At 42.0% G+C, this 9910-nt stretch overlaps 1 non-coding gene across 1 annotated transcript; it reads left to right on the top strand.

Moving 5' to 3' along the window:
* Positions 1–5513: 5513 nt before the first annotated feature.
* LOC111756585 (small nucleolar RNA SNORA2/SNORA34 family) lies at positions 5514–5650 on the top strand. The gene has a single exon (XR_002791012.1). It is a non-coding gene; the product is annotated as a small nucleolar RNA SNORA2/SNORA34 family (small nucleolar RNA).
* Positions 5651–9910: the final 4260 nt, after the last annotated feature.

Genomic DNA, 9910 nt, shown 5'->3' with positions numbered 1-9910 from the left:
GATCCAGCCACCACTGAAAAATCCCCACCAATGACCACATGAGGCTTTGGATGGACATCGAGACAAGCCATCACATGGAGTCATGCCAGTGTTGCTCTATAGCTTGATTTGGGCTTCAGCCACAAAAGTCTGTCTTAATCTTGCCCATTTACAAAAGCTGGCTAACTAGCATTCCCAGAAATTCTGTGACTGCCCCAAATCCTTGCATTAAACTTTCCTGCTCGCGTAAGTCTAGTGTTTGTTACATACAGCTAGAAGCCGTTATGGGTTGACCAGCTTCTTGCTATGTGACTGCTGCCCTCCTGTCCTCACCTCCCTACTAAACAGCATCCTGATAGGTCCATGTCCACCGCGAACCTGTCATCTTTCCCCAGTCACCATGGCGGGTAGGAGGCTGACTATCCGCTCCTCCCTCAAACTCTTCCTTGTAATACATGGATCTGGCTACCCGGTAAGTCAGTGGACGCTGTCTGTTCTAAAGGTGCCTCCCTGAGAAAACAAGGGTAGTACAACCTCAAGCCCCAGATTTCTGGGCAGCACAAACTTCAAACGCTGTTCACACAACTGCACTCCCATTTTCTGGTTTAAAAATACTCTCTGTATTATGGAGTTAGGAGGGTCCTTGCACATGGAATAGACATTTAGTTCCATCACAGCTAAGAAAGGACAAGACTAAAAGAAGTGTGCTGAGGGCCCGTGGTGCCTCTGAAAAGGCTAAGCTGCCCTGGGGACAATTTTAGGGACTCCCTGGGACTGCTCGCTCTGGGGAAAGCTTACCCGCTGCGTGGGGGACACACAGGCAATCTGAAGCACCTCATTTCAGGGACTTGCGCACATTTCTCAGGTTGTGCCCCTAGAAATGCAGAAGAGCCCCGATGTACTTTGGAAAATACATTTCTAGAGAGAAAGATGAGAAGTCAGAACTGGAGGATGCCAGGCAGTCTTTTCTTCTACAGTGAAACTAGAGGAAGCAGCCACATTGACACTTAGTGCACAGCACAGCTGTCTCACTTGGCTGGGAGTTGAGTAGACAGCAAGGAGCCAGCTGGGAGGTGACTGTCTTGTCCCTCCTCCACTGTGTGGAAAACAGGTCCTCGGGAAGCAGAAAAACAAAGACAGAGAGCAAAAAGTTAAAACAACTACTGATGTTCATGTAATGCTTTTAGTGTTTTCTTTCATAATAGTCTTTATTGTCAGAACAGTTTTATTTATTTATTTATTTTTGGTACTGGGGATCGAACTCAGGACCTTGCCCTTGCCAGGCAGGCGCTTGTTCTGCTGAGCTCCTTTCCTGGCCCCAGAACAGTTTCAGATTTAAGAAAAATTTGGAGACGGGACAGAGTTCACTCATAGCCTGCACCCAGCTTCCCTGATAATGAACATCTTATTTTAGCCTGTCATTCCCTGTGTGCAACCTCGTTGTCCTCTTAAGGGTGCATTGATTATAATTAATGAACCAGCACTGATACATGAAAGCCCTTCATTCCGACCTCCAGGTTTTCCAGGTCTGCTGCCCACAGCTCCACTGCATTTAGTTATCGTGCCTCTGTGACTTCACAGGGCTGTGACAGTTTCTCACACTCTCCCTGTCTTTGGTGACCATTCGGTGCTTCCCTAGCACTACCTTTAAATACACTTGGAGAAACTTGGGATATGTTAGGTGGACAGCAGTTCTAAAAACAAAAAACCAGAAGTGATCCATTGACCAATTTAAAGTTACCCAATTCCAAGCATTTCTGCAAACTGCATAACCAAATTTAGCCATCACACCAAAAAAACTACACTGACGTTAAATAAACATAAAACCACTACCAAGTTAAGGACGTTGGGAAATAGCAGCTTTGCCCAAAGAGAGCAGGTATAAGGTGGGCAGTGCTTGCCATCAAGTTAACAAGGTTAATGAAAAAAAGGCTTTTCCACAGGCTGCTTTTGTTGTTGTTTTGTTTTGTTTTTTGGGTGTTTTGAGACAGGGTCTGACGATGTAGTTCAGGCTGACCTTGAATTCGCCATGCAGCCCAAGTGGGCTGGAGCTCACCTTGATTCTCCTGCCTCAGCCTCCCAAGGAGTGCACCATCATGGCTGGCTCTCCAAAGGCATTATTAACCGGAAAGTATACTTCAAAAGTTTGGGAAGAAAACCATTCTTTTCTTCTCTTTAATAGAGCACTGTTGGAAGAAAACAAAGAATATCCTGGATGGAAACAGACATTTTCAGTACTTTTTTCTGGTAGTTCAGGCATTGACCAGGGACCGTGACATTGCCTGTTCAGTTAGTGTCACGTAGCATCATCTCTTCCTGGTCCTGAGACGTACAACTTAAATTTTTCACCATAGATTTATGCATGCAACCCTGTCCCCTTGCTCCCTACAAAATGAACTATTTTCTGAATCAAATTTGTGCAAGTAAAAAAAAAAATCTTCCCAGAATGACATGTTTTTCAAGATGACCATTTTAAAAACTAACGATGATTTGCCCCAGACTTTTTCAGTGTTTAATTTGCCTTCTTAGGTAGTTTGGAAATGAATTCATCAACTGGAATAAGAAAGGTCAGATTGTAATACCTTCATTATCCCATTTGCTTGATTAAATTCCTTTTTTTTTTAAATTTTATTTGAGGAGAAAAGAAAAAAAAACAGTGAAAGGGTACAAGTTATACAGATTTACAGAAGAAAAAAATGAACAGTAGGAAATCACTAGTTAATGGATTACATATTGCCATCTTAGAAATAATTGTTCAAGTCACAAAGTTAAAGCTTGTAGAGTGGACATTCCAACAATGATACTGCAAACAGTTCTGTTCAATGATCCAATAAAACTCTGTGATATCATTTTCTATCTTATACACTTAAATATACATGCAGTTATATAGTTTAGAGCACTTTCTTTTCCTCTCTTTTGTATAATGACTATTACACATTTTGGGTTTCATTGCTCCCACGGTTCTTATTGCTTTTTTGGAAGAGAGTAAAACCAAGTGTGACATAACAGACCAGAATCGGTCAAGTCAAAAGGGTGGACATAATAGATAATATAAAAACATAATACAAGGTGATCAACAATGGTTACCATAATGCCTCCCGCTATCTCTAATAGAATTGCCTATATCATTAGTTATAATACAATTGAACAAAACAGTAAAGAACAAAACCGACAAAACCAAACCATTGGAGACATTGTAGGTGTTCAAAAGTTGATTAAATTCCTAAAGCGGAGAATTTACCTTGTGCCAAAGAAAATGGGGGAAGCATTTATGGTTCATTAAAACTGATACCCAGATCCCTTTACCATAAACCTCCCCAAGTAGGACCAAGGGGCTGAGAAGCTGATGTTTTCTGTTTTTATTTAGCCACTCTATGCAGGGTCAGAACGTCAGAGCTATTATCTCCTTCTGGTAGCGGGACAATTAGCTGGTGTCACATATAACAATCAACAGGCTAATTGACCAAATGTTTCCAGAGTTCAACAGACTCTTTCGGGTCAAATAGCTATTATAGGACAATCATGATGAAAGCAGTCAGATAACTAGGTTTATGGAAAAATACAAACTTTTAGTAATGGCATAAATACCTGTTTATTTCTTTACCCAAAAAGAGTGAAGTTTTGTTTATGGTTTGTTCTAAGTAAACACTGGTAAAATGTAACAAGCTAGCTTTATTTGTTTGTTTGTTTTTGTTTTGATTTTTTTGCATCAGGGTCTTGCTGTACAGTCCAGGTTAACCTTAAACTTGTGATCCACCTACATCAGCCTCCTCCTGAGTGCTGGGTCACAGGTGTGTGCCACCAACTCTGACTACACTTCAGGTTATTAAGCTACAAAATGTAACATATTCTCAATATATTTCAGTTTTTGGCAGGCACTATATGAAAGCTGAAATCTGCACCCTCGGGAATACTATACTTTTTTTATTCAGAATGACTGGAAGCTAGAATCCAGTGTTAATGTACAGATGCTGCTAAAAGAAGAAATGCTTGTCAGATTTCAAATGACACAATTGTGAATTGGCAGTTGGCACCTTTCTGTGTAAAATGTCATTTGAGTGAGTGAAACTTGATTAAAGACACCATTAGTCCAGGAAAATGATGTGTGTGATGTCTGAGTACCCACTGTGGGGCTCTGCAGACCTGTGCTGTATCATCACGCCATCATCCACCTATCCATCCATCTGCCTATCCATCCATCCACCCATCTGCCCATTCACCCATCTACCCATCCACCCATCCATCCATCCACCCATCCATTCATCCATTCATCCACCCATCCACCCATCCACCCATCCATCCATCCACCCATCCGCCCATCCGCCCATCTGCCCATCCATCCATCCACCCATCCGCCCATCTGCCCATTCATCCATCCACCCATCGACCCATCTGCCCATCCATCCATCCACCCATCCGCCCATCCGCCCATCCATCCATCCACCCATCCGCCCATCTGCCCATCCATCCATCCACCCATCCACCCATCCGCCCATCTGCCCATCCATCCATCCACCCATCCACCCATCCGCCCATCTGCCCATCCATCCATCCACCCATCCACCCATCCGCCCATCCATCGATCCACCCATCCACCCATCCACCTACCCACCCTTCCACCCATTCCATCTTTTGAAGAACTACCTGTAACAGACTAGAGAGACAACTCTACAACTTTTAAAAATATAAGTGATATTAAATACATCTTAGCACCTTTGGCACTTTTGTCTAAATATATTTGGACAAATAACCCTTTCATTTTCATTTCTCCAAATGCAGATTCACCCATCACCTGCATTTCCCTTATGCAACGTTTCTGTCTCAACCACAGACCTTCAAATACATGGTGTCTTCCAGGTCCTTCTGTGATAGAGTGTGTGCCTAGAATGTTCAAGGCCTTGAGCCTAACAGCCACTTGAAGACCCAACACAAAAAATAGTAATTCTGGCCCAATTCCTAAGCACACTCTCCTGCCTTTCTTCTTGGTGTAACTGTATCCTCCCATATCCTCCCAGGCTTTTTTTTTTTTTTTTTTTTTTTTGTCTTTTTCGTTTTTATCGGTACCAGGGATTGAACTCACAACTGCCTGCTTGCAAGGCAGGCGCGTATGCCGCTGAGCTAAATCCCCAGCCCCATATTCTCCCAGTCTTATGCATAGTACTTTGGAATTTGGGATTTTTGTATATTCCACCTTGCTCAGTTGGTGACAGTAAATTCTCCCCAACTTCAGTGAACCAGACTTCAAATTCTGGGCCTTTTTATATTTTGTTCAGATTTTATCAATTTGTGACCCAAATTATCTAGGTCTCCCATTCTTTGAGACAGTCTTGTTATGTAGTTTAGTCTTTGAATTCATTAGGGAAGCCCAAGCTGAATTCAGACTCATAGTGATCTTCTTGCCTCAGCCTCCCAAGAGCTGGAATTGCAGGCATGAGCAACCATTCTTGGTTTAAGGATTTTTTTTAAAGTAGATGTTCTTCATTTTCTAAAGACATTGTTTAAAAGACATCTACTTATATGTTTAAAGATTTCTACTGGCCCTGAATCAAGCCCAGCAGCTTCCTGATGATGTTGGTTTCAAGCAGGAGCCTAAAGAGATGCCCTTCTATGATCTGTTGGCCATTTCAGAATTTGGGCAGTGAAATGGTCAATTAATTAGAAAGAAACAGCTTGAAGCACCCCCCCCCACACACACACACACCCGTGAGCGACTGTGAGTGTGGCAGGCTCCGGAGGCCCAAGACTGTAGCCTCCTGGTATTTACTGGGACCCGCACCAAGCTGGGACCTGGAGCGCAGGGAAACCAAGCAACCCCTCACCCCACCCACCTGTTTTGTTTTGTTGAACTTCAACATTCATGAAAGTATGGACAGCTATTTTGAAGAGAATGAGAGACTCTACAGCAGCCATTGGTTACTTTCCTATTGTCTGGTTTTGAAAACCTAAAACACCTTCCTCATTCTGTTCGGATCAGTTTTATACTATGCGGTTTTATATGAATTCTCTGTATGCAAAGACATGGACAACTATTTGGAAGAAAACAAGACAATATGATAGACTGAAGATCTCAGGTTGTCTAGCTTTGAAATTTATATCTCTTACATTGCTTTCTTATGTCCTATTTTATTCTGTTTTGTTGTGTTTAATTGTATCCCCCTTAAAATAAAAATAAAAAAAAGATTTCTAAACATCGTGACAATACTTCATAGGCCACTCTATATAACAAAACAGGCAATTAATAACATGTAGATTTTACAAACATAACCACTGGTATAGTGTAGTCATCTGAAAGCCTATGAAGGACAATCTAAATCTCCTGAGGAAGTGGAAAGTACAGTGAGTCAGCACACATGAAGTTGCTTACAGAGATCAAGACAGCCCCCAGCCCTTTGGTGGTCCTGGGAATTAAGCCCAGGGAAACTTGAGCTACATCCCCAGCTCTCTGTAAAAAAATTTTGCAACAGGGTCTTACTAAGTTGCTCAGGCTAGCACTGAACTTTCAGTCCTCCTGTTTCAGACTCTCAAGTAGCTGGGAGTGCAGGTGTGCACCACCATATCTGGCAAGAAATTTTCTCTTTCACAAATCAGGCAAACCAAAAGGACATCTCTTCATTTATTGAGGAAGTTGCAATGATTTTATGTACAAACACAGTGCTTGCTAAGTCAATGTTGTGATGCACTTTTGCAGAATCAAATTTGCAACCATACATAAAACAATTAAGAATTCTCTAAAAGTGCACAGTTTATTCCTCTGCTACTGAAGGTGATGCAAAGATGAACTACACATCCAGCAAAGCATAAAAAAGGCAGCCTGAGGTGTACACTTCAGGGGGAGAATGCTTGATTCCCATGTGTAAGGCCCTGGCTCCAATCACCAGCATCACCCATACAAAAATAATGCTGATGATTTTAAATAGCAGGAAAAAGAACTAAAAGAAAAATTCAACATACAAAAAAATATTTAATACAGGGATAAATTATATACAATTTCATGGAGGTAGTTCATAAATACTGACCAACTTTCAAGCTCATTAATGGTATTTTGAAGTTTCACATTAAGATGAATTGGTTCTTTTTTGTAAGGTATGGCTCTCCTCGGAAAATACATTCACATTCTATGTGCTCCTCTTCTTGAAATTCTTCTATACTTGAACATATAGTGACATAAGCGTTTCCTACTCAGATATTTCCTCCCATTTTGTGTACAAGTTCCTTTCACACAGAAATCCATTCTGCACATGTGCAAATGCAGACCACAAGTTTGCCAGAAACGACACTGGCTAGGGGACAGTAACACCATTGCACTATTGCCTCCCATCATGCAAATAATTTTTTGCAAACAAGTCAGTAACTTCACTGGCTTATTCAGACAACCATAACATTTTTTTTTGGAGATAGAATCCAAAAAAAAAAAAATCCAATTTTTAGTCAGGGCTAGGCCAAGAATTCAGTGTATAGTCAGGTGACCTTGAATCATGATCCTCCTACCCAGGCCTTCTGAGTGCTGAAATTACAGATGTGCACCATCACACCTGGCTCTGACTCTAATTTATTAAAATTTCTTGGAATGTCATCAGGTGCAAGGAACACTAACATAGACAAATGACACAAATGACACAACTGAAGTTTTCACCATTGCCTTCTCACATGACCAATATTTGTGTGCATTTTCTGTCAAATACATTGGGCTAAATGGAAAAATTTTATTGGTAACACCTAGAAATTCACTTTTAGAAGTTTTTTTAAGAGTAGGAGAATTTATTGGGGAAAAGGGATGGGGAATGGGAATAGGTCCTGGGAGACAGGAGGGGTCCCAAATGGGTTCCCACTTTTAGAAGTTTTGATCACACTTAATTCCAATCTCTCATGACTTGGGAATTCAACTGAAACCCATTCACCAAATCTTCAAATATGCTTTTGGAAAGCATTACAGTTTTTCCCAGTCATTAATGCATAAGAAAGCAGAGACATTGTAGAATTTTCAGATCTAACAAGGGCATGGATGGAATGTATTTGAGTTAAAAAAAAAAATTGGGGACAGTTTTGAAAGTGTCATCCATTAGCCAAAGTGAGGCATGCTCTAATTTTTCAATGTTAGCCTTAGTGGTAAATATAAGAAGTTTGTCTTCTTCAACTGTCAAATCCTAAACCCATTTAATGTGCTAACACTGAAGGAATCTCTCTATCTTCAAGTGCCTTTGGTTTAGAAGGTAGAAAGAAACTTGTCAAATTCTTTTGTTTTCAAGTCTATATATATAGAAAGACCAATGAGATGCATATGCAGATATATGACAGAGGACCTGTTGGGGGAATTGGCTCACACATACAGTGCCTGAGAAGTCCCATGACAGACTCTCCGCAGGCTGGAGTCCTTGGAGGGCAGGAGAATGGCTTAGTCTAAGCCCAGAGACCTCAGAAACAGAGAAACCAGTGCTGCAACTCTCAGTTCAGGCCAAAAGGCCAAATATCAGTAGCCATGGTGTAAGTCCTAGAGTCGAAAGGCCCTGAGAGACTGGTTTGCCTTCCATACTTGTTCACCAGGCCTCAGGCCTACTGGATTATGGCCTCCCACATCAAGGGGGATATTCTCACATCTTCTACTCAGACTCAGACATCCACCTCCGCTGGTCACACCTCACAGACACACATGACATAAGCTTGGGCAGGGTCTTGATAACATTCTACTTAACAGGATGCAACTCTCATGCATACAGCTGAAAGTCCCTTCCTCATGATCCTGCTTTTTACCTCCCGTCCTCCTTTTCTTTCTGTGGGAATTGTGATTTTCAAGACTTGGCTTCCAGGATTTCAACATTTGGGATTGTAATTTTTCAGGACTGTGATTTCTCAGGCTTTTGGACTTTAGGGATGTTGACCTTTTGGGATAGCAACATTTGGAATCACGTGTTTTGCAGGGTTAGGACTGCAGCGCTCCTCCAGTGCTTTCTCACAACCTGCACGGTCTGCCTTTCATGTCATGTGTCTTCTTGACATGTATGGCCACTTTACATTTAGATGCTTAACATCAATTGCAAGAGTTTTTAGAAATCTCACTTAAAATGTGGATCAAACACATGAAGATTAAAAGTGCCAACAAGGTCAGCCAGAAAAACACCCTGTCCAATTCTAATACCAAGCACTGAAGCATCCAGTGGAATCTTGTGTTTCTGTGTCCGCCTTATTATTTTTATTATTTTTTTGTCTTTTTCTTTTCTTTCTTTTTTTATGGGTACCGGGGATCGAACTCACGACTGCCTGCTTGCAAGGCAGGAGCTTACACCACTGAGCTAAATCCCTAGCCCCCATCTGCCTTATTATTTGAGTGACACTCTCCTCCCTAAATCAGATTTCTCCTACATCTCCTCATTCTTGGAACATTTGTGGTTCTGCCCTGCAGACAGCATTCCCATGTTCTCGGTCCCCAGCACCTCGGAGCCTTCCTCCACAGGGTCACCCCCTCTGACTGACGGTGCCACTGTGGTACAGCTGCTGCCACCTTTAGCTCTGCTACCTGGTTGACTGGCCTGGTGTCCTGTTGGGGCCGCCAGCTGTTTATGTTTTTAAGCCAGTTCTGATCCGTCTCCATTTGGATTTATACAATTCATTCCTCTCTCTAGTACCTTTCTCCTCTGTTGAGATGGACGATTTCTGAAACCCCCCAGGCTTTAACCTTTGAAGCAGTGGATTTAGCATTTGAAGAGCTCCCTTTGTTGCTTGGGAGACTTATTTTTATGAACAGCTGTAACTTGCCTTTGGATTTGTCCCCAGATGTGACCTATGGTTGGCCTTCTCCTCTCGAATCTGAAAGACTATTCTAACGTGCTGTCTTGACATCCTCAGATGTCTCCAGGAGGTGCAAACGCTGACTTATCACTGCATTTCCCAGCTGGGACCCTCTCTGAGCCCTGATTCAGCCACCTCCACATTCCCT

Source organism: Cavia porcellus, unplaced genomic scaffold, assembly GCF_034190915.1.
Source record: "Cavia porcellus strain 051 isolate PalLab524CR breed Dunkin Hartley unplaced genomic scaffold, mCavPor4.1 scaffold_18, whole genome shotgun sequence".
Lineage (NCBI taxonomy): Eukaryota > Metazoa > Chordata > Mammalia > Rodentia > Caviidae > Cavia > Cavia porcellus.
Note: the sequence above shows the minus strand (reverse complement) of the source record. Positions and strands in the feature narration are given on the sequence as shown.